General features: G+C 45.9%; 1 protein-coding gene across 2 annotated transcripts in view; it reads left to right on the top strand.

Annotated features, from left to right (window-relative positions):
* Window positions 1-26,641, top strand: part of fnbp1l (formin binding protein 1-like) — a 47,459-nt gene that overhangs the window by 1,104 nt on the left and 19,714 nt on the right. The window lies entirely within an intron of this gene.

Below are 26,641 nucleotides of genomic sequence, written 5' to 3'. Positions count from 1 at the left end.
CACGATTTGATTAGTAGACGTATGATTGTAAAACGATATTGTCTTGTCTTCAGAATTGTGCTATTTCGTCAAAATATGAGACAATGAACAGTCGGCATGTATTCCCATTAAAGGGGTGTTGCCCATAATTCTAGTAGCTCGTTTTCAGCTTCGACACGTTCCTGTCTTAGACCGGCGTGGAAAAGATCCAGTTTCGATAGGGAATCTGGTGTATTTCAAATGTATTAACACGTGTAGCAGTTCTGTAAAGCGGTCCCAGGATTTCTTCTAAGAGATGGCGTAGGCTATGCTTTCTAATCTAGATACTATGGTAACAATACGGTGATACGCACGTTACAGTGAGATTTGTAGCAGTATCACTTAGATTGCTGGGTGCATCCATACGTGTTTTGGAACACATGGTTTGGCTTTGCTGTAATTTAGATCGTAATTGCTGCATTCCACATTCGAGTTATTACAATGCATCAAAACCATTTCGAATGACTTGTTTTCTTCGAACGTCATTTGTTCAAAATATAAAGTATGTCGCAACTCCGAGGTCCCCACGCCATTATTATTGTAGCGCATTCCAGGAAAATCAATCTGGTTACATAAAAAATGTGCTTGTTTAAGTTCTCATTTCCAAATCAGTGGCCAATTAACATTCTGTTCGGTTTTCTTTGCTCATGAAGAATCCTTTTCAGAAAATCTTACCCAGTCTTGTGAGGCAAGCTGGGCTCAATTATTGCTTGATCTCAAGTACTGCCTGTCGAATTTTAAATGCATAATTGATGCTTATAAACTAGAGAAGGTTTCCAGCAAATAGTGTTCTTTTTGTGGTGGAAAATGCCACAATATATTTTTATTTAAGTGTGTCAATTTATCATATTGGGGGCATATTGTTTGAAATAAAATTTGGACGATATTAGGCCAGTATGCACTGGAATAACAGAAATAGCTCCTTGGAAAAAAAAAAAAACATTAAGCAGTGATGAGGAAAATGGTATTAAATTAGGCTATATGATGAAGTCAAAATATGCAGGCCTCATGCACATTGATGAATATTTATTCACTCTTGTGAAGGAACAGGAAATCCAGACGCGTTCATGAAACTAATCTGCACTCTTGAGCGCTATTTAAAGCAGTTTGAACCCCTGACTGTTGAGACGAGTGCGGTGTCTGTTTGAATCTGTGGTGCAGGAGGGGGTAGGGGAGGACATAATGTGCCTCTGTTATTGCCGGGAGACCTGGAAGGCACACAGCATATCATTCTTGCTTTTCTTTTTCTAACCTAAAAGACAGAATGCTAGGTGGTTTAAATAAGTTTTCATTATGTATTAAAACATATTATGCTGCCATTTCAAGATCATTAAAAAAAATTCAGTTCGAAAATTTTACATTTGAATTTCCCCTCATGCTGTCATTCGCCAGTCATCATAGCTCCAGGAGCAGGTTTCTCTGTTCTGATTGGAGAGTACATGTTTGAGGAGGAACTGCATATGGTCAGTGGATGAATGGCAGTCTCAGTGGCGAGCTCAGATATATGGGTGGTGGGATTAGTCATGTTGGATGGTGGGATTAGTCTGATTGACCATCTATCTCCAGATCTGTTGGATAATCTGTCCAGTTCTCAGTGTGCATGCATGTGTGCATGCCTCAAGCCTCTTTCTGTAATAACATGCAAGAATGGCCACATCCTTTCCAAATGGTTTTCATAGATAGTATTGTATTGCTTCCATAGAAGTATGCATGTTTTTCATGCCATCTTGAATTTAATAGAAATTCTCACTCTTTTTTCCACTACTGTTTGTGATTAGTTAAGCTCATGATATTCACTGGTGTCAGTAGACTACTGTTCACAAGATATCCTTTCAAGATGATAAAAATAAGGAAAAGGATTAGCTACATACTCATTTTCTGTTCCGATCGATCAGTGGACTATTTTATTGTAGTTATTGCCTTTATATTGGCAGTTGGTTGAAATGTTATTTTAAGTTGTCTTTCAACTGTTAATGTGAAAAGGGAATTTTGAGTCTAGTGTGTTTGGAACTTGATGGTTATGTCTTCTCCATCGTATCTTTACTCTTCTATGGTCTTCTTTGCTGCATCTTGCTGTAGTTCAACCGGAAATGGCCTGCAGGAAGATTATCTTATTGAATGGTCATTTTTTCCATTGGCAGTTGCCACTCCCTTCACTACTTGTGAAATCCTGTCCTAAGATCAATTCGGCAAAAAAGACGTCACCCCTGATTCAGTTCAACTCACAATTTTTAGATGCTTTCACAAACAGCGCTGCCATGAGTGGGCATGAAGGTGGTAATTATTATAGGGGCCCAAAGCTGGGGGGGTCACAAAAGGATCATGTAGCCTCTAACTTCATTCTATGGTGGTGGGCCCAATCTGATATCTTTTTATGGGGCCCAAAATGACTGGTGGTACCATAAGCACACCTCATAACCAGAGACACAAACTCTATGCAGTCGATGCCAGTGTGATTTTAGTGCACCCACAAAATTTAAAACCACATCTCTGCCCTTCTTCATTGATTGATGGGTAAGTATTACATATTCAACCCTTCTCATACAACTGCACAAATTACCCTGCTCATTTCAAGCTGCCTACGGTTTGTTGTCGAGTTGTGACAGTCTGGACAGTGTTTTTTCTCTTTAGATTGGCTTAAATACTTTTTAGATTTTCCTTGTTCCTTTTTTTAAAATTGTGAAGTGGGCAGAGACAGGCCAAAAGTTGGTGTTGCTGTACACTTCAAGGAGCGGTTTCTGTTTTTTCAGATTAAAAGGACATCTTTGGCTGCGTAATGTGATTCACAGGTGTATGCCTGACAGGAATTGGCATTCACAGTATTGCACTGCCTCTGTTTTCACAGTGCACTAGCGGTGTGTGACAGTGTCCACACAGAAACCTGTGGCACACTGAGGACACAAACCAGTCGTGGTTCAAAGGAATTCACGATTCTTTGAATTAGGATTAGGCCTATGTACTGTTTACTTGAACATATTTCAGGAGAATGTGATTGGAGCAGTTTTAACGCATGTTTATGTTTTAATAAGTCTTAAGTCATATGTCCCTGTCTTTAATACTTATCACTGTAGTTTAGAAAAATGTTTTCACACCACTGATTTGCTTAAAGAGTATGCCTGTGTTATCAGAAATGTTATATCCGATCTGATCTGGATAATTTACGATGGATTTGCTCTATTGATTTTTATGGAACACACGGTTTTAGTGGAGTGTAAAAATGGTGCTGTTATCATCAAACACCGTGTACTGCAATTCTAAAAGCAGAGACTCTTCAAATCACTACCATGGTATTTGCCTAGTCAACCATGCTATTTGCCTTGTCTGTCAGTCATCAGGTTGGTATCTTCTGATCAGTATGCCTTGGGTCTGGGCCTGTTTGGGGCATTTCGCTTAGCGCAGGGTGAAGGTGAGGCAGTTGGGCCGTGTGCTATGTGCTGAGTGCTTCCATTCATGGCCTGGTTACCTGAGACATGATCAGAACACATCCGTACATTCATACCTGCGACTGGCTGCCACAGCCTGCCAACTTCTTGGGTCTGGACTGTGAATTGAACTGGTGTCACCGTTGACCGTGAGACAGACACCTCACGCGACCTCACCAGTCCACACTCCGTCGGGTTACTTCAGCAGGTTTGTGAGAACGCACAGGCTTATCGAAGAGTAAATAATACTTGTGTCAGATGACAACCTCATGATCGATGAAACCTCCTTGCAGGAAAAAGGTATCCCTTTGTGAATTTAAGAGCATTGGATAATCAACTTCACGTTGAATCTCAGAGTTCACATGAGGATGCAGAAGAGGAAATTAAATAACCAGAATGCAGTCTCAGGATGGGTCCCTCAACCATGTGACAAGGGCTTTTTTGTCTTCTTCAGTATCCTGCACACAAACACTGGTCCTAGTTTGCATGAAATCTCTGCATGCTGAAAGTTCCTGTGCTGCAGATGGGGAACGCTCTGGACTTGCCCGTGGGTGTCTGTACGAGTTGGGGAGAGGCCGATAAGAGTCATCCGCGCCGAGGGACGTGTTTAGCGCCCGGGCCTTGTTGCTCCGCGCTGGACGTGCTTGCTGGAGTGGGCCGCCGGCTCGTCCCCTCCCGGGGGCCGCAGAAGCAGCGAGGGGAAACATGGCTGGAGTCATGCAAATTACCCAGAACAAAGGGAGCGTGGTGAAACGATCAACAAGAAAAGGGAAGCGGATCGCGAACGCCAAACAAAGAGGGAAACTCTGAGCTAGAAAAGCCCCTGCTTTTGTTGTGGACTCCCGGCCCCCCGTTTCTTCTGTTGTGTAGTTTGTTTATACGCCGCCTCTCTGCGGAGATGATAAATAGTGTGCTTTTTGTTCCTCATTCTGCTAAGGGTATTTTGCCATAGCTGAGTGACATTAAACCTGAGGTTTCGCTGGGCGGTTGGTAGTTTTATTTTCGGTGGGCTCTGTGGCTTTTATTTGTCACTGCGGCTCGTAATGTCAGAAGTTCAGGGAGAAGTAGAGCACGCTGGTTTTTGCATATTGTGTAAAGTGATTTAATCTGGTCTGACAGAACCTGTTTTACCTGTTGTCGGATTGTCTCTGTCAAAAGCTGTGGAGCTGTGGAGTTTTGTCTGACCTTGCGTTTCTGTGAACTTCGGGATCAGTCAGATCGACTCCAGTGTGAGTGCACACATTAAATCTGGAGTCACTCTGAAATGAAGAAGCTGTGTCAAAATCTGTGCCCAACTTTAATTGAAGTAGCATTTAATAACCCCCAGATAGAGCAGTGTCTATACTGAGAGTGTTTTAGGAAAGGGAAACCTCTCGTAGTTTTTCAGTCCAAATAATATTTTTTGTGGCTTAAAATGAATCTCACACCAGTGAGATTTGTTTCTGTTCTCTGCTGCTCTGTTTGAAGCCGCACGTTGACTGTATCTGGCTTCCTGACAGTTCGGTTTCAGTTACAGCTATGAGTGATACAGAAGGCCGACCGGGACCGCACCTTTGTTTTTTCCCTGGGAGGAAAAACTCCACCAGCATGTCTCATAGTAGTAAAGGGGCAACAGACGTGACTCACTTGAAAAGTCTAGTATAGAGGCCTTTCAACTTGGACGGTTTCAACATCTAATGAATCTCGCCTCACTAAGGAGGAAATTCGGCCTGCTTTCCAATGGGCTTTATCATATAGGGTGGTGATAATTCTGTACAGGCTTTTCTTGTTCAAAATAAATATTATTACGCTGATGTCATGTCTGATTAATTTGTAAAGCATGGGCCTGTTGATGTATTTCTGTGTGTTAACAAATTTGTCACTTGTTTGAGAATTTGGCTATAAATTGTATTTATTAGGGTGCAAATGATGTGTGGTTTTAACTATTTCAGCTCCTGTAAATAGTAGGCTACATTTCTGTACTTGTAACACAAGCTGTTGACCTACAGTACACTGTATGTAAGTACAAAGGTCACCTCGTGTAAAATACACTCGTATACTGCCGGAAAACGGTGCGTCCTGCACCTCTCTCCACTGGATTGGAAAATTAGCATTATTTGGGAAATGGTGTCAGACAGTGACCACCTCGCCTCACAGTTAAGCTTTACATGGGTTTCCTTTCACAGTTTGTTTGCAATTCCATATTTCGTTAAATGGCTTGATTTCTTCCCAGCAGAGAGGAGCCTATTACACGTGTGAAATGTGTAGGCCCAAATGATGCCTGTACTTAAAAATTTATGAAAATATAATATGTTGACCTGGGACTAGATGGATCGAGTGTGGATTCAAGTGGGGTGCCATTTTTTGCAATCATATTGGAAAGTCCAGTGCTTCTCATGAAACCTATACACTCTTAGATTGTATTTGGTTTCTGATCATTTATTAAAGGAAGAAATGGAACTGCAGCAGGAACTGGCCTCCATTAATGCGGTTCAGTTAACTCTGATCCTGAAGTCTTGTTAAATAAATTCTGGTGGCTGGTTCTGGCTGTAGACCACCGGATCCCTTCCCACTTCCATGGTACCATAACATGCATGTATCGTGGTGCCTGCAAATGTGTAGTACAAAGACATTTAGTTAAGAGATTTTGTCAGCATTAGCACCCATGCAGTGAACACAAATGGTTATTTTCTGCAGATTGACTGTAGCACAGTAGGCCTCTTTGTACTATAAGTCATATTCCTCATAACCACAGTCTGCGTTGTCCTTCAGCATTCCACGTGCCTCATGTTGAATCATTTTGGGGAAGGAAATGACTGTTTCCTTCATGCGGCCTGATTTATGCGTTTGAAATACATGACTTTGTTTTAAAACATTGTGCTCGAATGCGTTCAGCCGGACCCCTCTGTTCTGCGTCCTCTCTCCCGCTGGCTGTCCCTTCTCTTCAGCCAATCGGCGGCTGCTCCTCGCTGCCCCGCCTCTTCTCTGACCGTGTGGGGGAGCGACCGCCCCCAGACAGTCCGGAAGCTGGATTCACCGTCTGTTTGTGAACGTCTATAAACACATCTACAGAATAAGATGTGCTTCCGTTTCATAATAAAAAAGCGGTCCTTTCCCTTTTCCTCACTGGTCCTGGGGCATGCACTTTCATGGTGGCGTTTGCATGACTTCCCTTGCCTGTTTCTAGCTCTAGTGGCGTTTCCTTACCGTGCCAGTTGCACTTCTCTAAGTCGCTTTGGCTAAAATCGTCTGCTAAGTAACAATCGTAATTTGTATCCTGTCGGGTCGAATAACGCCGTTTTGTTCATGAAAAGGACAGGAAGTCATGCTTACCTGTAACTGAAGTTAGAGAGTAATCTGTATGGTATGCATCCACCTGTGGTTTTCTTCCCCATATTCTTCTCTAGCAGTAGATGCCAGGAGTCTGAAAGAGGTATTTTAAAATCGTTCTCACATTAATGACTACCTAAACAGAGCATATAATTCGCAGGACACTATGGAGCCTGCTATGTAACAACAAAAAAACATACAGCACAGCGCATACTATATGAATGAATGCATGTATTAACAGGAGAGCGGGCAGGCTGTCCTCCTTCAGACAGACAAGGGGAAAGCAGAGAGGGTTACCGATGGAGACAGGATCACAGCACTAAAAGTGTCACAGCCAGGGATAGGGCCTCCACATGGGGGGATTTGTATCAGGGTTTGAATATCGGCTGGCCTACGGGCTGTGCCTTTCTCACCCCATACACTGGTATGATAGTATAGAAAAATCGATAATGGGCATTTCATATTATAGTATTCACACCATACACGTTTGTGTAAGCGTATGTTCTGTAAGTGTATTTAGTGTGAATGTAAACATTTTTGCTTGGCGCGTCGCGCTGGTTATTTGCTCTGAGTTGGGGTGTGATGGCGTAAGGGTGGATTTGTGCTTTGTGCTTCTTTAAAGCCCCCTCCCACCGTCGCGGAGAGCACAGCTGCCGCGCTCTTCCTGTTTGGCGGTCTCCTCAAACGCGTTCCCCCGGCCTGGACGCGCCTCGACACGCACACACGGGCTGAATCTTAACGCTCTCTGGACGGGGGCGCCAGACAGCCCTCTGGGCACGGCCCTGCTGTGGGTGTCCTCGCCAGGGGGCCGGGCAGAGGACAGCCCCCGCATGCGCTTCTCTCCAGCCCCGGCCGACGGTGGATGTCTTCCATCCTGAGCGAGATTTTAAAAAGGACGTGGAATATTTTGTGCATTCGTGATCATTCGCTGTGGTTTCCGCAGACTCTGAGGAAGCGAATGAGTCAGAGGGAGAGATTGAAGTGCAGTACAGTGACCAATGTTCATTCATGCTCATCCTTTTTATTTATTTATTTAATTACTGTTATCTCGGCATTTGCCAATTCTGGTGAATCGACATTGAGTTGCTATACTATATGATGAGACACAGGTTGTGTGTGTGTGCGTGTGTGCGTGCGTGCGTGCGTGCGCGCGTGTTTCTTTGCCAAATGCTTCGTTGGTCATGGTGATCCTGGGAGAGCCGCAAACGTCCCTGGTAATCTTCTCACCCTTGAGCACTGACGTACATGTAGTGGGTAGGCCTAATTATAACGAACGTTTAAGGGGAATTATTTCAGGACTTGCCACTTTCAGAAGTTTGAAGTTCATTTTCTTCACACTGCTTGTTCTCAACACACTATTGCACTCTGCTGATTACTTGCCAAACACTGTATACGTAAGATCTACCCTTGAACTTTGGTTGCAGGCCACTTTATGTGGTTAGCTTATTGGTTTCTTCATAGGCAGAGCCCTGAGTGTGTAACCAGCAGACACAATTTCAGATTTGTTTTACTTATTTATTTTTAGCTAGGCTATGTTTTTTGCGCAGTTTAAAAGTTGCAAATGTAAATCCACAGTACATAAATGCTGTCATGACAGAAAACGGTTGGGGAAAAAAATGACTCCTGCTCTTGTGGGAGGTGCCCTGCTTCCATGGAGACGCGCCTCCTTGCACAGCAGTGCGTCCCCTGCACGTTATAAAAACTTGACTCCCTAAAGCACTGCCTTGCTGAAACAATGCTGTTGGCACGAAGCAATTACCCAATGAGCTTTCATCAAATCCCACTGTATGTCTCTTCACTTAGCTATAAGAATGTGTCATATATATCTTTAGTGCTAGATGTGGATAATTTCTAGCATTTACTTGCTTATGAAAACTTACCTTAGCTTTTTAATACACCAAGCAGAGACCTATTTTACATTTATGTTATTGGATAAAAAAAATAGCTTGTACCTGAAAGAGTTACTCCCACCCCCAAAATAGGGCTATACTATAACTAATATAATTTCTGCAGGAAGCATTACACCACGCTGGGTGAGTGTTTTGGGTAAACAGTGCAAAGACTTTTTGAAGGTCATTTGTTCATAGAAGAACCTTTCTGAATAAATCTCAATGTAGTGGTTACTGCTCTAAGTGGCTAAATTTATCTGAGACCGGGCAATGTTAGAGCCTTAAGTAAGTTCCTGTATATTTGTGTAGATTTTGGAGGGGTTTTATATTTACAGTCTGGGAGATTTCAGAAAATCCTTCCTTCGAGTGACTTCCTCAGTTTTTCAGGTGTATTGGAGCGGGTGGTAAATTTGCTGTGTGGGAAAATCGCAGAAAATCCTAACTTGGAGTAAGTCCCGTGATATTTTTTAGTTGTGTCGGAGGTGGTTTTATCTGAACAGTCTGGGAATTAAGAGAAAACCCCCCCCGGTTCAGCGGTGCTGTGTGTACAGTCACTGTCACGGGCGTCACATGGCGGTTAGTACATGTGCCAGGTTCCCCATGAGAAAAGGAGCAAAATGGAGGTGTGGAATTGTTATCCTCTTCCCTCTCATTCCAGCGCTCCTGAGCGAAAGCGGGCGAACCCTCAGGACTCGGGCGAATGCGATTACGCGGTCTTTAGCGAATTTTCCATCCTCTGCTCCCGTACCCTGGGAACGGCTTCATTAGCAGGCCCTTAATGAGCTGGCTAATTAGACCGCACCGTTAAATTCCTTTTGTTCGGCGCGGATTTTATATTGCGTCGGCTCTGCCTCTGTCACCGGATGGGAAGCGTTCCGAACAGGGAAGGGGGGGGCGGGGGCGTGATTGGAAAAGTCCTCCCACGGGCCAATCACGTGAGCCCTGAACGCCGCGCTCAGCTCACACCGGTGCGCAGTGCGCTGACCCCGTTCGCGCTCAGAGATCCTTATCGGCGGCCGTGTGAAACTGTCCCGCCCCCCCCGCTCTGAAACGCGACACTTCGCCCTCGGTGTGTACAAAACAGAGCGTATCCCGATACCCGCGGGTCCGTCCGCACCGAGCGCGTGCGCTCCTGCCGTTACCCGGCGACCACGTACCCGGCCCTCTCCCCTCCCGCGTGACCTTCGCTCACCCTGTGCGAAAAGCCCAAACGAGGCGGGCGTCTCGGGGGGGGGAGTGGCCAAGCGGCCGTCGTGTCGGGTGAAACACGCTGACGGTTGGATGACGCGGCGCGTAACTGAGAGGCGAGGGTAAAATGGCGAACGAGTGCAGCTGTACGGTATCGGTAGGATGCCGCCGCGGCCGCTGGTTTCTCTCCGGCGCTGCGGTTGGCTTTACCGGGAGGCCCGGCTGGTTCGGCGTCCATTGTTCCCCCAGCATGGAGAACGCATTCGGCTGCAGCGCGAGCTCTCTGGGAGCTGGCAGGAGTTCGCTGGGAGGGTAACGGAGTTCATTGTTCACCGACTCCCCATTCACGCTCACAGGGCCTCTCGCTGCTTGACTAATAGTTTGGGTATGTTTACAGAAACGGAGGGGAAAAAAAGCATATAAACTGTACTTGACTGGTTTTTTTCCCCACCTCTTTTGTTAAAATGACAGCATATTTCGTTCTTCACTCACCACAGCGATATAGTCGGTGGCACTTCATTTAAGGAGGTGGAAATGGTAAGCCCTGCGAGGGCTTTCTTGCGCTGTTGTGTCTACTTATTGACTGGCCCTGAACGTGTGGTTCTCCCTTTTGCGGACAAAAGAATGCGCCAAGTAAGAAAAGTGACACATTTTGCAAACAAACGAAGGCTTGAGGCAGTCTTCAAGTGACCTGAATACTAACATATCGGCCCTGAGATGTTGCTGTGTAGAGAGAGGACACTATTAGTTCTCTCAGTCAGTTTACTGCTGCACGGTCGTTGTCTTACACAATGCGCTCTTGGTTACTTTTGGGGAGCAGAACTCCCTCGGCTGTTTTTTTTGGACCCAGTGCGTTGAAGTCAGGGGATATGTGCACAAAACATCTTTTCAGCCGAATTGTCCAGCTTTGTCTGCTTTGGCTGTGCATCTTCTGTGCGCTAAGCCATCGTTGAACATGCTCACACACTTGAGCTATTGAAGATAATGATTTGACAGGGGAGTCAGGTAATGTTTTCCTCTGTGCTTTGGAAGGCCCTCCCTCTTTTAACTGCAGAAAAAAATTTCAGAACTTTTATTTATTTTCTTTTTTTCAAAGCCTCTGGCAAGGGACTGCTGTTCTGTATGGAACTGGGGACACTTTCAAGATTGTGGATTATTACTTCAGTAATGATTAATCAGAAAGTATTAACCTTTCTTTCATACATTATGCATTATTAATGCAGCATTAAGAATAGTGAGTCCTCTCTTGACAAAGGAGTCATTGTAAGGCAGTGGCTGCAGACGTGTGTGTTTTGTTTAGTAAGGTCTCCGCAGTGCTTACCAAGTGGCAGGCAGATATGCCAGGCCCTGCTGGTTCTGCTGACCGTGAGGAGGGCAGTGGGCTGTTCTGGCGGTTCCCAGGAGCCCTCTCAGGGTCAGGTCTTCCACGGAGGAATGGAAGGAGGGACGTGGAGCGGAGTCATGAGCTTTCTGTTCCTGTTTACCCGTATGCAGATCCCCAACCAATCACAATGGGCCGCTGTATTTCTGGAGGGAGTGCGTTTAATTAAAAGGCCATAACGGAGCACGAGGAGCCAGCTCTGGCTCTTCCTCTCCAGGGCTCACAGATGTTGGTGAATAAAGAAAGTGGAGTCCCAGCACAGTCCACAAATGTTTTCCAAATGGTCCCCCCCTCCCCCTCCCCCCTCTCCCTTGTGCATCTACAGCTGAGTGGTACATTTTTCTGAATGGGTGATAAAACTAGCAGTACTGGGCCTAGCCTACATGTTCCATTACATTTGAAATTCAACTGTCGCATGTCTGCCAGTAATATTACCGAATACTGAACCGTCTTGGTTTGTTTTGCTGTGGCTTGGTTACACTGAGGAATGTCTCTGGGAAGCTATTTGGTGTCACGTGGCACTCATACACCTTATTGCTGCTGCAGATGGATGCGGCTGTACACTGAGAGAGCAAATAAAGTTAGAGTGCAGACTGGAACTCCAATCAGAATGGCTCCCTGATTACAACAGTGAGTCTCTCAGCCCAAAGCTCGGTCCTCTTTCTTACCTGAACACAACCCTGTGGCATTTTGTCGACCGGAGTGAACTTTACCCTTCATGAAATGGTTTCAGCTTGAAGTGCCCTGAACCCTTCATTCTATTGGGATCAAGAGTAAGAATAAGAAGAAAGAGAAATGCTTTTAAACTATTTTTAAAATAATTGTACATTTCAGACAGAAGCACTTAACTGTAACTGTCAGGTCTTGTGTACAGTGACTGCAGGCTCCGCCCCCTGTGGAATGTGGTCCACACTCATTTGTCAGGAAGTGATTATGGACGGAATAACAGAACCACAAAACCTCTCAAATAGCACTCATCTGAGTGTGTTTGTCTATGAAAAGCCCGCGAATCGCAGGAGAGAAACTGTGCACGGTTTGATATATAATGAGTGGATGCTCATTAGACCTGTCAGCAGCGTCCTTGTTAAATGCACAGATTCGCAATGCTTTGAAGCATCGAGGTGAGGTGACCATGTTAGTTTGGGACAGCTGAGATTTGCGTTTGTTTCTCTGTCGGACTCAAGTGCTGAAGAGAACTGAAGAGAACCTCTCCCCCTCCATATTGGCTTTTTATTAGCTGTGTGTTATGCTTGGCTGATGTTACCCAGGAAGTGAGCCAAGTGGCGCGAGGATTGAGCAGGTCTTCTTCCGCCCCCTGAGGGTCCGGTCGCCCCCACGGTCACTCCAGCACGTGTGGAACTGCCCCCTGGATCCGGGGGGCTCCCCCGATTCGGGTTTTATCATCCTGTCTTGTTTTGCTCTGTAAAGCATTTTTATGCTTTTTTTAATCCAGTTTCAATTTCTGTTTCTGTTAGTTTTTTTAAAATATAAAAGTGTCTCATTCTGCTTGTCTTAACCTGTGTATATTATTGTCTGTTCTGTATCGTCCTGTAATTTGCTCATTTGTTAACATCTTCCAGTTACATCCATCTGCAGTATTTGTAGGGCTTGAATGGCCTGCAGTAAACTTTATTTTGGATTATTCAGACACGAATAAAAAGGCCAGAATGCAGACATACACAGATAGCTATGCTAACAAATGCTGGGGACTGAGTTTACATTTGTTCTCTGCTATGTCTAGTTTGGTCTGAAAGCTGTCTTCCCATTGCAGATCTCACATTCTAGTTCTTTGCCGTTTTCATCATGATTTTTTATTGCACTACTTGTTTTTACAAATGCAGCTCAAGCGGCTTTGCGAATAAATGCATTTCTGGTTTCAAGTTCCTAACCAAAATGTTCAAACCCTACGGCTTTCCATTGCTGTAGCCTAGCTGGATATCCTGGAAAAATACAAGGGGCTCAGTTACTCTTTGTGTTTTTCCTTTGTAAAGAGATGCAACGGTGCCATTGTTAGGAGAACGGTTAAATATACACGTAACCTGAGCAAGCCTTTCCTGGAGATGTGTAAACCTGACTTTAGAAAACACGCAGGCATATTGTTAAGACCTTTCTGATGCGCTCAGCAGGGGGACACAGGCTATCTGATGGTCAATAATAGATACGCAGGCTTTGAGGGGCTAGGAAAAGGCTGTTTATTCCTCTTTTGGCAATTCAGATGGCTATGGAACGGCTGTATCTCCCTGTCCATTTGTGGACCAGACGGGCTTCTCACGGGCAGACCGAGTAGGGTGAGCTCCATGGAGCTTCTGACACACAGGCGCAGTAAGTGCAGCACAGCCGTGCTGCTGCCCATGCGCTCGCCGTGTGCTGCTCGTCCCCGTCCCCGTCCCCGTGTCCCCGGCCTGTGCGGATTAAGTGAAAATGGATGTCAGGAAGGAAGCGCGTTCCTGCTCCAGCCGGCACGCCGGAGCTTAATTGATAGCGGATGTTTGGAGACCGCGCGGGCGGGGACCCGTAAAAAAGGAAGCCAGCGGGGTTTTTTAGCGGAGCGGACTGGGTTCCGCTGCCGCGCGCTGTTAGTCATGTCAGCTGTGGCTGCTTTCCCCCCGCGCGGCCCAGCGGGGCGGGGGAGGCCGAACGCGATGACTCCCTCTCGTTGGCGGCTCCGGGGGCACCTCGTAACGTTGCATCAGACCCGGGAGGAAGTGAGGTGGCAGTCCCGGGAGACGGTCCTCGGTGCAGCCGAGCCGTGACTGTGCTAAGTATATCTCTCCTGCACAGCGAGTGAGTCATGGCTGTGTGTGCGCAGACTTCCCAGTGTTTTTTTCTCTCCCCTCTTTCAAATTTTTTTATGGCGTGAGTTCTCGGCTTGGATGTGGATCTGGCTTACCCGGACTGGGATTGACTGATTAGATAAAGAACTGAAAGGGAGTCTGGTGGTGACAGGGCAGAGGGGCGTGAATATCAAATCAGTCTATATGCTGTGCTGACTCCATCTGAGGGACATGTGAGACCGGACAGCCATGTTTCACCGAATGGACTGCATGCACGTTTTGGTTGATTTTCTGTTTAAATTATGGGTAGGAATGTGACTGCCGTTACTGCACTCGACTCCCTGCTTAATAGCGGGAACAGGATAGTGTCTCTCTTACTGTACCCTCATTTAAAGCAGCAGCAGGATAGTAACCAGGCTGGCACTCTCAGGTTCCGGGTTAATAGTAGGAACAGGATCATATCTCTGTCCTGGAGCCCCCTCCTTGAAAGTAGGAACAGGATAGTACCCAGACTGTATCTCTCCCTCTGCTCCCAGGTTAATAGCAGGAACAGGATAGTACCCAGACTGTATCTCTCCCTCTGCCTCCAGGTTAATAGCTGGAACAGAATAGTACCCAGTATGTATCTCTCCCTCTGCTCCCAGGTTAATAGCAGGAACAGGATACTACTCAGACTGTAACTCTCCCTTTGCTCCCAGGTTAATAGCAGGAACGGGATAGTACCCAGACTGTATCTCTCCCTCTGCTCCCAGGTTAATAGCAGGAACAGGATAGTACCCAGACTGTATCTCTCACTCTGCTCCCAGGTTAATAGCAGGAACGGGATAGTACCCAGATCGTAATAAGACCGTATCTCTCCCTCTGCCTCCAGGTGAAAAGCAGGACTTTGTTTTCTGTGTGGTGTTTACTTTGCGCTGTACTGACACACCTCGCTTTTTTAACTAAACAGACTGTGTGCCACCTCAGCCTTTTAAAATGGCGGTTAAACCTTCTTTTCATCTGACTTCAGACTTATCTGACCGCGCAGGCACCGCACAGATTTGCGGAATCGGGCGCTGTATTGTGGGAGCGATAAGTTCTGACCTCCCTTCCTAGCTGACTGGATCAGCTTCTGTATCCCTCAGTCATACGTTACAATGCTTGGATCACTTTGAGACAATTTTCTGTGTGTGTGTGTGTCCTTGTCCTTGTCCGCCAGCGTGCACTCTGCGTGTGTGTGTGTGTGTGCGCATGTGTGCTTGTTCACACTTGAGTGTGTAGGTGCATACATGTGTGCATGCATACGTGCTCGCGAGCGAAACAAATTATGACAGACCTCCTTGGGTGTGACGCATTAAAACTATTTGCAGCTCTCAGCGGAGTTGTGTGGTGAGCTGTTGTGGCAATCTTGAAAGCAGTCCCAGGAGGACAGCGTTTGTATTGAGGAAGTCCTCTCACATTTACTTCTGTCTGCTGGAGGTCTTTTGTGTGTTGGTCCTGCAGTCATCTGTCTGGCCTCTCTTATTATTGGTCCTTATGCTTGGCCACGCCCCCCTGTAATCACTTAAAGGATGTTTCTGGTAACAGGTGCAAGATGAGTCATTCATTCATTTCTGCAGAGACATTTAGAGTTCCTCATCAATATTTATGGATAAAAATAATCTTTATAAGTGAGTTTAATTGTATTAAAAGGGCAACAGGGCAAGAAGCCAGCTGTTCCTCTCACAGGACTATGTATCAGTGTCAATGTTGGTTTGTGGCTATATTCTGTATAATTCTTGTTCATCTGCCTTATTATTTGCGGCTATTTAGCAGATGGTAAATCTTTCAAGGCCAAAATTGGAAGATACCTTCACTGAGTACAACAGAAACAAAGAGCAAGAAGAACATGGAATACTGAAGGTGTAAAAGGGCCATAAAAACTATTTTTTAGTATTGGGTTGAAAAAAATTCCTGCAACTATTTCAGCATAGCGTATAGGCCCATCGGCTTTTCTTAGCTGATCTTCTTAGCACATGGCTTTATTTGGCATAGAAAGTGTTTCGGCTATGAAACCCAGCAGTGAGTAACTCAGTAGCAGCACCCCTCCCAGTGTGGGGAGAGCGGGAGGGGGTGGGGGATGTTGCAGGGGGGGAGAGTGGGGGTGCAGTTTGAGGTGATCCATGTTTCAGCGAGAGCCAGGAAAAGGAGAGAGAGGAGGGGGCCGCGGGCAAAGATGAAGGCGGCCATCTGTAACCGCACGTCTGTCGGGTGGGGGGGCTGGGGGGCTGGGGGGTGGATCGTTTTGTAAGGACTGCAGGTTATATTTTCTATCACAAGACAACAGAAGGGTGTTTCATTTATGTTTTTCCCTTTGAGATTTTTATGCATGCGCATCTCAGACATTTCCCTCAGAAAGCCAGGTTCTTTGTGGTGAAGGCTGCCTGATCGTGTCAGGATTTCCCTGGATGTGTGAAAGAGCGTCTCCTTCCATTTAGCTGACGTGTGACTCAGCTCGGGTTGGCATGGCTGTAATACTGCATTGGGCCGCTGCGTACGAACGGCATTCATTGCAGCGGCTGCTGGTTCTGCGCCTTTGGCCAGAAACCCCCAGGATATCCCGGCTGCTCCGGCGGCTGCCTGAGGTGCAAGGATTAAGCTGCCAGACGGCACCCCAAATATTAACCGTAACCAGCCGAAACGCCGGCGGGGCCCGTTTCTACCAAAACTTCAGATTACTGTCTTACCTAACCAGGGTAGAGCCCAACTGAGTGATGTAATATAGAAACTGAAGACAATGGTTTGGAAAAATAATATATATAGGCTATTATTGGCTATGATAATGAATATATGTATAAGCGTATTGAAAACGATAAGTTGCATAATATGAGAGATAATATTACATGATTCTTAATCAGAGGAAATGAAAATTCTGTAACAGCTAAATATCGAAGTTAACAGTACTACCAATTAATGCAGGTTAATTCATGTTATGAGTTAGTGACACGCTACTCTATATTAGTTTGTTTAATCCGTCTCATAAAATGCAGTTTTAACGAGGTAAAACTACAAGGTCAGGAAATTTGCTATTCCAGACCAACACACGCATGACAAGAAATGCACAACAAACAGCAATAAAATGACCCAATCAGGTATTACAAGTTTTACGCTATACTATGGTTTGATGTCAGTGGTAAATAAAATGCGTTTTAATACTTTACGGCAATAAAAAGGGAGGCCAGTTCTTAATTCCGTTAGGTGATGCATCAGCTCATCAGCTGGCCCAAGGTCACTGTAGGTGTGGACTCTTCGTTGAAGTCAAGGTCGTGACGGGTTCCAGTGAAAACGACTTCAGATGTACACCGATCTCCACCTGGGTCCGGCCGCAAGGGAGATATGGAGGAAAGGAAAAGTGTGGGTTCTTATTCCTCAAAGTAGCTGTCGATGGGAAAGAAACCAGCTTGGCTTATTTCGCGGACAGTGGCAGGCCAACTCGGGCAGGTCTCGATGATCAAATGAGATGCTTGTTGGGGCGTGCAGCGAAGTCCGTCAGTTTCCTTAGTGGTGTCTGGTCGGGTAGACATCTTAACCCTCAGAGCAAAGTTGTTAAGTTTTTGTTGAGTTTTTATGCTCACTGACGCGACAGAACCCCACGTTTGTTTCCTGGAACCTGATTGGTGGATTATATTGGCTCATGGTACTGGAGCTGTCAGTCAATCACTGATAGATAAACCATTAATGTTTTTAATGCTTTAATGTTTAAGCGTGTTAAATCGGGCTCCCAGTTTCCTCCTAAAAGGGGTGTTCCTGCCACAGGCCTGGTGCCTTAATTGATCAAGTAATGAGTCACAAGAGGAAAGGGACTTAATTATATCTTGGTTGACGAGAAAAAGTTAATGGTGAACGTGACTTGGAGCGATGCGTCAGTCCTGCGGTCAGGAAGTCAGAGGCCAGAAGCATTCCTGTGTGTGGGTTACTCCATTACATCATGTATATAATAGTGCATTTGTAAATAAAAAAATATATAGTGCACAATGCACTTCACAGCATAAATGCACTCCACAAAATATAGAATATAGTGGGTTTTTTTGTTGTAGATTGGCTGATGAGACACAGCACAAACAAAAACTCTAAGTCGCCTACATTTGTACACACGTGCAAACCCTGTGCTTTCTCTGACTGATTTCTCCATTTCTGCCCCCCCTGCATCTGTTGCTCTTTGAAAATGAACTGGTTGCATCTGAGATATAATTGGTCCCGTGCCTCAAGGCAGTGAATATACAGTGTCGTGATATTGTGGTCCTATGTGTGGGTCTGTTTTGCATGCCGTGTCACAGAACTATGACTATAATTAGACCAGACCCAGCGGTGTGATCCTGTCAGTCATATCCGATTGTCGGTGTGCGTGAGTGAGCTCGTGTGCGTTTCCAGTCTGTTTACTGTTCAGCAGATGCTCTGCATTGAGCATATCATGAGCCTTGCTGGTGCTCCCAGCCTGTCAGATGTCCGATTCCCTGGCTCAGGGGCAACGGTGAGCTCAACAGCTCTGCCCTATATGGTGCGTGGGTCAGCCTGCTGTCTCTCAGCTCTCGTGCTCATTGGCTGAACGATGTTGTTAGGAACCCTGCCTGCAAACAAAGTCTTAACCTTCTTGGATGAATCTGTTCTTTGCAAGCTGTATATTTACATTTTTACTGAATCATGCTGAGAGATGGCTGACACTGCCCTTATAATTTTTTGAACTGCAAAGATTATTTTTTATAATGCTTCATGTGCATTGATTAAAGAGTTTTGAAAACTATTTAATATTTTACTAATATTTGAATTCATCATCATAAATTCAAAATGGTGGACAGAGAATTGTGATGCTTCTTACCGGCTGAACACATGGTGTATCCTCTTACTTGAGTATAAATGTCTGCAGTCTGAAATCAGAATCTCTGTAGTTATTTTTAAAACTGGTTTCTATGATGCTACGCAGCAGTGCCTCAGTGTTTTTGGATCTCTTCAGAGATGCCATATCATCACAGAGTACTGTTCTAGATTCCATTAATATGAAATTCCATGCAAACAGTGAATGTTTCCCTTTTTTTAATGCCCATTAGCATGTCTGGTTCAGGCACTGACCTTTAGGTACCAGCAGGTATTCTCTGTGAGGGCCTGGTTGAGTATTTGTGCAGTTGTTTTGAACAGTTTTATTCTGTATTGTAACTGGCCTGTAGAGTACACATTCACTGAAAACAGCAATGTTTCCTCTGTCCAGCAGAGTAATACACATGCTCAGGTGAGTACTTTAAAGACCCAGGTTCTCAGAAATGATATTAAGGGTAAAAATGACCCATTTTTCTGGTCTCTCTGGTTCAGGGCTAGCTGGTCATTCTCCACAGTGCTCCTTTTGTTCTTAGAATGGATTTGAGAGACTCTGAAGGCGGCGGGAGCTTCTTTATATTACAAGAAGCTATTGTTCGGCTTCTCCATGAAGTCTCTGTTGATAACGCTCATAATGGTAGCTAGTTGGTTTAAATTCCACTGACCCCAATGCCTCATAAGAGACCACACCCCTTGCGTCTACCAGTGTTATCCTTTTGTATGAAAATATTTGAGACACTGTAAATGGACTGCAGTACAACTAAGATGACTTTGGGTCCATTTTAAATTCCCGTGTCTGAAATTTCCAGTTAAGATTTCATCTTAGATTAAGATTTGCATTTAATGGTGAGTACGTAGACTGGTTAGTTAACAGATAGGTTAGTTAAGCCTGCAGACTTCCATTGTGCAGTGTCATTTTTATGGAAGAATGTCGGTTAGGATTTTGGCTCTGCCACAGCTAAGATAAGATTCAGAGCAGTCATAATTGATACATTTGTCTGCTCTATCATAGCTCTGTCAAGTGCTGCATTTGCGCAAACCACATTTAATCAAATGAAATCCAAGTGAACCCTTTGAGAGCTTTGATGGCCTACCATGAAGTGCCTTGGCATTGCCTAGTTAAATCAAACATTAAAACAATACATTTCCTGAGCATATTATTTAGGACTTTCCCGACTTTAATGTATTGGGCTTTCTAAACCCCTTTAAGCCCGTTTGACTCCTTGAATCACAATGAGCCGGCTGTCTCCTAGTCCCATTCCTCAAATGACATGCTTTAGCTGCAGAGACTCAAACCTGGTAGAGGCTTTGTCTAATTCTGTATCAATGTTAAAATCGATTGAAACGCCTCTCTTACTGCTGCTCACTGATCTTTACATCAGGTTCTATTTTGACATTGACACAGCAGCACTGACTGTCCTTTGTTCGCCTTTACGTTTCCTTTTCATAGATAGTTTCATAGACCAGCTAATAGTTTTATGAACGCACTACCTTCTTTGTTTTTGTTCGGTATTTTAATCTAATCTAGTTTTTCAAAGGTCTCATTGTTAAATGATTGACAGCTTATTCTAATTATGGCTCAAGTCATGTTGTTTATACTCAGTGTGTGTTGAGATGTATGTAAATTAATAGCAAAATGAATAAAATGAGAGCTGTATGTTTTTTCTTTTGTTCAGCTGAAATCAGTCAGGCTGCACTGATGATACAGCATAACCCATTCGCACACACTGTTGTTACGCTAGTTAAATATTTTACACAATAAATTGCCCTGGCTTCTGAAGCTTGACCTGCATATCCATGCAGTACTAGGAAACATGAAAGAGGGCAAATCGCTTTTCAGTTTGCAGTGAGATTTACAACCTCTCTTCCAAATACTCCACAACCACAGTGACATGGAAAGTATTAACTACTGAAAAGAGGGCACCAGAGCTTTCAAAGGGCTCTTTACAATTACCGATTAGCTCTGCCTCACATACATATAATACAGAATTACACATTAATGGCTCAAAGCTACCTCAGGCTCCTCGAGGTCCTGAGGAGTTGGATTTTAAGTGAATGAGAGATGAGATCTAGTTTGCTTCTCTCCCTGAAGGGATTCCTCTGTGAAGAATCCCCTGGCATTGTGAGAGCGTGTGACTGTAGTTTGACTCTCCGGAGCCTCCTCCTCCTCTCTCTCTCTCTCTTTGGAGTCCTCAGACAGTGCTGCAGCAGACAGTGATTCAACTCCAGCGCCGGCCCAAACATAGACTCTTAATGCCATCGCCGGAGGGCGCGGGACCATGGAATGACTGTTTATGATGTCATCCCTGGACTCATCAGCAGCTTCCTCCAGAACCTTCCACCATTCAGGCAAATCCAGTTCACTCCCAGGACCTGATGTGGTAAAGGGCCAATGGAACGGAATGAAACTGCCCTGTTTTCTGCCACCAACGGGGCTGCAGACGTGTCCCTCAGTCCCAGCTGTGGAACTTTGTGTTTGTTCCGGGCTGGTCTGAGCCCGTCTTCCGTCTGGGCTTGAGAAACAACCGTTCAGCGAGGAGAATATAGGTCCCACGCACCGGCTTCTTCCAAACACGGGTTCGACGTGAGAGTAAAGAAACCATGGTTAGAGAACGGATCCAGCGTCGCAGAGCGGGTTTGAAGTGATCTGGCAACCCCTGCTCATTTGCATATGGAGCTCACATGATGCTGCCTCCCTGTCGTCCCACGTGATAGTACGGTTGCCAGTGCAGTGTGGGAGAGTCCTCCTCAGTCAGCTCCAAAGCCAGGCTACAGCAGGCAGGCTGCCTATCGGCTCACCCCAGTCATGAATGTTGCAGTACTCAGGCAACTTAATACCACACACTTTCTTCACCCCCCGCCTCTTCCTTCTTCTCTCTCTCTCTCTCTCTCTCGTAGGTTTCTTTGCACATCAAAAGGGGGTGCTTTGTAGCGCTGGGGATGAGGCCTGGGCCCTGCAGGAGCAGAATGGGGATGAAAGGGGGGAGTCAGCTCGTGCCCCTGGGCACCTCATTAAGGACAGCAGGTTGCTGGGAGGATGTGGTGTACTCCAGGGCTGGCATACGCTTACATCCTGCGTCTTTTTCTTTTTTTTTTTTTTTGCATTCGACCCCAGTCATCGAGGAATTTTCCTATGCTCTTTTCCTTTGTGGAAAGAAACCCAAACCGCAGTGATGGAATCTAGCCATCTGTGTGATAGTGCAGGGCGCCGTTCATCCAGCGAAGCCGTCCAGGCCGAGGGAATGGTGGAGATTTGTTGGGGATGCAATTTCAAAGCCACCCTTAAAAGGCTGGTTTTTTCCCCTCACGTACATCTCACTTTTTCCTTTCCTTGCGTAGTTGCTTCGTATTATTGGGAGAATGAAAGCTGAATGGTGACTGGGTGCTGAGCTCTTGCCGTTTGCGGTGTTGTCACCCTTGCAGGATGAGGTCGGTCTTTTGGATGAGGCGACATATCGAAGTCTGTCCCTGCTCTTCACAGGGGCTAGTGGCTGTGCTGCTGTGGTCTCTGCACTGGCTGCCTGCAGTGCATTTCCCCTGCAGCTCCATATGCAAATTGAACCTGTTGTTTTCCCTTTATGTAATGGAGCCAGTGGTTAATTTGCCCTTTAGTATTTAGTCCAAGTGCCCTAAATACTAGTCTGTGTGTATAGGTCTGAAGTTGGCAGCGTATCAGAAAGTCTGGACCTCGTGTGTTGGTTCACTGATGACATCACTTCCTGACATTATTCCAAGGGAGGATGTTTCCTCTGTGACCTGACAAAATGCCTCTTCCGATATGGGAGTGTTCCTGGGGAGTTTATGGCATCTTTATTTCCTCGATCCTTTTCTGTTTTTGTTTACAAGCCTTTCTTAGCACATCTTATCTGCCCTGAAGTCCTTATTCAATGTCTCAGGGCTTCCAGCAGAGCTACTTTATGTGCATAGCAGGTCTGCCACTGTATGTTTCATAAGGAGGGAACCGTGGGACTAAAGGAACACCCTTAAAGTTTGTCAGCAGCTGCTGTGCTTGTAGCTGTGTGTCTGTGTGCTGGTCAGATCTGCATGTGACATCCAAGAGTTTCCCATCCTGGTGCACAGAGGGAAAGATCAGCATAATAAGGGCTGGAAAAGTACATGGATTTTTTTTGTAAATGGAACCGGAGAGGCCATTTATATACCGCAGAAACTGCACTGAAATCCAAACGTCAATCCTCAACAAAAACAAATGGCTTTGGACGCGGAAGGGAGGGGGTGAGAGGTGGGGGGGGGGCTTGGAGTTCTGTACGAAATGTCCTAAGAGCCTCAAACATCATCTCACAGTGGAGGGAGAAAGAGAAACTCTGGGAGAAACCTGATCTGCTGAACAGGCATTCTCTGAATCTCCACAAATTCCACAGACACCAGGCCAGAGGAAGCTTGTTCCTAAAAAATTCCCATTTCCTGTACTGTTGCTGCTGGAATGGGGACGAGAATATCAGCTGCTAAAAAGCCCTGCGGCGTGAAACTACCGGGCTTCTGACGGTACCTGTTCTTTATGCGCCGTCCGCCACACAGAAACTCCCCCTTTTCATGAATGTTATTTACGTTTTTCAATGGAGCGAACCGGGCAGCGGTCAGGTTTCTGTAAGCTGAGCCCAGATAGCTGTCTCCTGTAGCCCAGGGATGCGAGCAAGCCTGGGGGGGATTGGCTCTGCATGAGCTCATGTAGTTAATTATTCATGAGCATCGAGCACTGGTTCTTTTAGGGAAGAGTAGCTGTGGACGGTCATGTGTGACCGGGTGACCCGAGAGTGGCGGAGCGGCCCCTGCCGCCGGCCATGACCTGTAGGAAACCCCACCAGTGGCTCCGTGCCGTCGCCGTGGAAGCAGGAATCTCTTTAACCTTGTGTGTGTTCCACTGTTTATTTATGGGCAAACAGATTAAGGACTGTCTGGGCTTGGCTTGGCGTGTTTTTTTTACGTAAAGCTGTGCATCTCAAGTGAGCAAAGGGTCACTTTTCATCTGATAATGCCCTGTCCAGATCTGGTCAGAACAATAAACGTGTAATTACTTCCTATCTTGGAAGAACCTTGGAGTCCTTCTTCAGGAAGCAGATTCCTGGCCAATTAATCAGTGATATTGTTTAGGTCAGGGGCAAAGTGTCAGCCCAAGGTCTGGGCAGTCGGGTGGAGCTGTGATACCCAGCCTGTGATTGGTCGTTTACAGCTATGGGAGTTGCTAACTGGAAGGCAGACCTATGCCTACAGAATGTTCTGGCACCCCTGAATATGCAGGCCCTGCAGTGCCAGGCCCCGCTGTGCACTACTTAACACCTTGCCCGCTTGAGGCTGTTCAGTCTGCAACTGACTTTAATGAAGCAACCTGTGTAGTTTATGCATGTGACTGAGATCGGTACTGTTACTGTGCTTCCACAGGTTGTTCTTTGGGTGACCCTGAAGTCTGGCCTTTAGATAACCTAGATGTTTTGTAACGTACGTGTTTCCCTCATAAAAATGTCTCTCTCCCAGCCAGAGTGAGGCCTGGTCCCCTCTGTAGCACGGTGGCCATTGGAGACCCATGTTTGCTGGATGTGTAATCAGTGAGATAAGTCTCTCCCCAACACACCACTTTCAGTTTAGCTAAGCCAACGCTACGGCCTTCAGCTCGTCAAACCCCATAAAAACCCACTTTCAGTTCAGCCAAGATCTACCATTATATTTCCTAGCGTACTATCACTCTGAGATTAAGCAGCGTGCTCCATGTGAAATTACTCACACATACGGTACGCAGTGTGCGGGGTCCACCGGGGATAGGAGGAGGCTTCCAGGCCCCCGTCTCACCATGATCTCAAGCTGGAATTTCTAATTGAAACCATCCATTAGGCCAGGAGGCTGCTGCAGCAGGGGACCCCCACACACTACAGCGCGGTGCCATTACACACGGCCTTATCAGACATGCTTACCTCACTGGGACGTCAGCCAAATGACTGATGGAGAACCGGAATCTGTTAAAATCTCACTTCTGTGGTACAGTACCGTCCCCCACCGCCAGCGTCTAAATCTGCATCCGAGTCCTTGTGTCAGTCTGGTTAATAAAAAGGCATTCGTTTTTTGGTCTGCTTTATGAGGTGATAGCCCTGTTGTTGTAGTGTTGCCACAGTACTGAGGTTGTTGTCTTGCATGCTAAGCATAACTGGTGTGGGGGGTTTTTTTTTTCTTTCTTGTGGAGCAGTGGGCGATATTGTTGACTGGGCTACGGAATTTTTTTTTGGTGTTTTTGACTCAGCAGTGGGGTGAGTGTTCCACTGTCGTGTTTGCGTTATTTAGTTTTTTGGGCAGTAGTGTGGTGAGTTGTGTTTGTGATGTTTTTGTGGCGGTGCCCGGGGGGGTGGGAGTCTCAGGTAGACCTTGCTCAATGCAGGAGCCCATTGGCTTGAGTGAATCTGGTTCAGCAGGGAAGGGGAAGGGGAAGGGGAGGGGGAGGGGGAGGGGTTGGGGGTGGGGGTGGTGCGGCATATGAGGACAGCTCATTCAGAATGGGGGTCGTACTGCTTTGGCTGTGATAAGTGTATCCCCGGAGCGCTAATCTTACAAGACATGACGTTAAAATTCAGTGTTGAGAAAACAGTCTGGTCTGGTTAAAGTTATGCTCTGGTAGTGGCCACAGGATATAGGCTAGAGCGAGCTGTTCGTCATGTCAGATCACACTTTTGCACATGTTGTGGTCACACTGCATATTTGCGACTGGGCCTCACAAGGTTAGGAAAACCGAAGATATCCGCGTCCCAAAATGGCCGCCTCAGTCTGTGAGTTCACTCGTCGGATGATGGTGATGCTGCTTATCGCACCGCAGATTAAATTCCTTTTAAGTTACCTGTTTGAAGGCACCGAGCTGAACGTGCCGCAGACTGTCCTGTCCACGGAGCCGAGAGAGAGATAATGGCTCGCAGACAGATGCCAGAGCTCTGTTTTTCCACTCGAGCGGAGCACCAGTCTGCCGGTGCAGTGATTTCCCTCAGTGGTGAGCCTCGGGGCTGGGTCTTCCTGCTCACTGCACTGGGAGTAATCCAGTGCAGCTCCCTCGTTTGCCCCTTTAACAAACCAGGGCACTTTGCAGACGCTCCCTCAGTGTTCCAGACTTATTCTGCAGGGTACACGTGCCATTCTTTTTTTCTTAAAAAAATATGAAGATTGACGTGACACAGTCAGGTTTGGATTCTCAATGTTCCTGTACGTGTAACATTTTTTTCTTTGTTCAAACTTAAAATCAGCAACATCAAAAGATGGAAAAAAAGCTTTTATTTCTTGGGAATAGTAGTTCATAGACAACATTTTTTTACAGCTGGAAGTCAAAAGTAGTTGTTTGCATGTAGAAAATGATTAAGCCTGACTCCAATTAGGGAGTGCAGTGTTGACACTATGAAAATAAACACTAAAGAAGCTGTTGGTAAGCAGAGCCTGTTATATATATCAGCGAAAGTCATGAATGAAGTCAAATATCGAAGCAATTGAACAGAACTTTAGTTTGATTTAGGTAACATTTTAGTTCATTTGTTTTGCTGAAGCTTTTATCCTGTGTTGCTCTTGTGAAAAGACTACATTTCCCACAGTTCTGATCAGCACTATGTTTGTGCATGCAAAATTAGATAAGGCGGGAACGGCTGCTGTCGGGGTCAGTGTGGGTTACCTGTGCTTGCAGGTAGTGTCTTTCATTAAGGCCTTCACAGACTCACAGAAGCACAGCCCTGACCTTGGGAACGTCAAGGGGAGATTCGCAGACCTCATTACGCTGACTCATTCCACAAGGAAACCATTTCAGTGGAAAAAGAGTCATTTCCATGCAGCCGAGTGCTGGATGTGTCAGTTGTGGGG

Source organism: Anguilla rostrata, chromosome 4, assembly GCF_018555375.3.
Source record: "Anguilla rostrata isolate EN2019 chromosome 4, ASM1855537v3, whole genome shotgun sequence".
NCBI classification, from domain to species: Eukaryota; Metazoa; Chordata; class Actinopteri; order Anguilliformes; family Anguillidae; genus Anguilla; species Anguilla rostrata.
The sequence above is the reverse complement of the archived record's forward strand: the minus strand, read 5'-3'. Positions and strand labels throughout refer to the sequence as shown.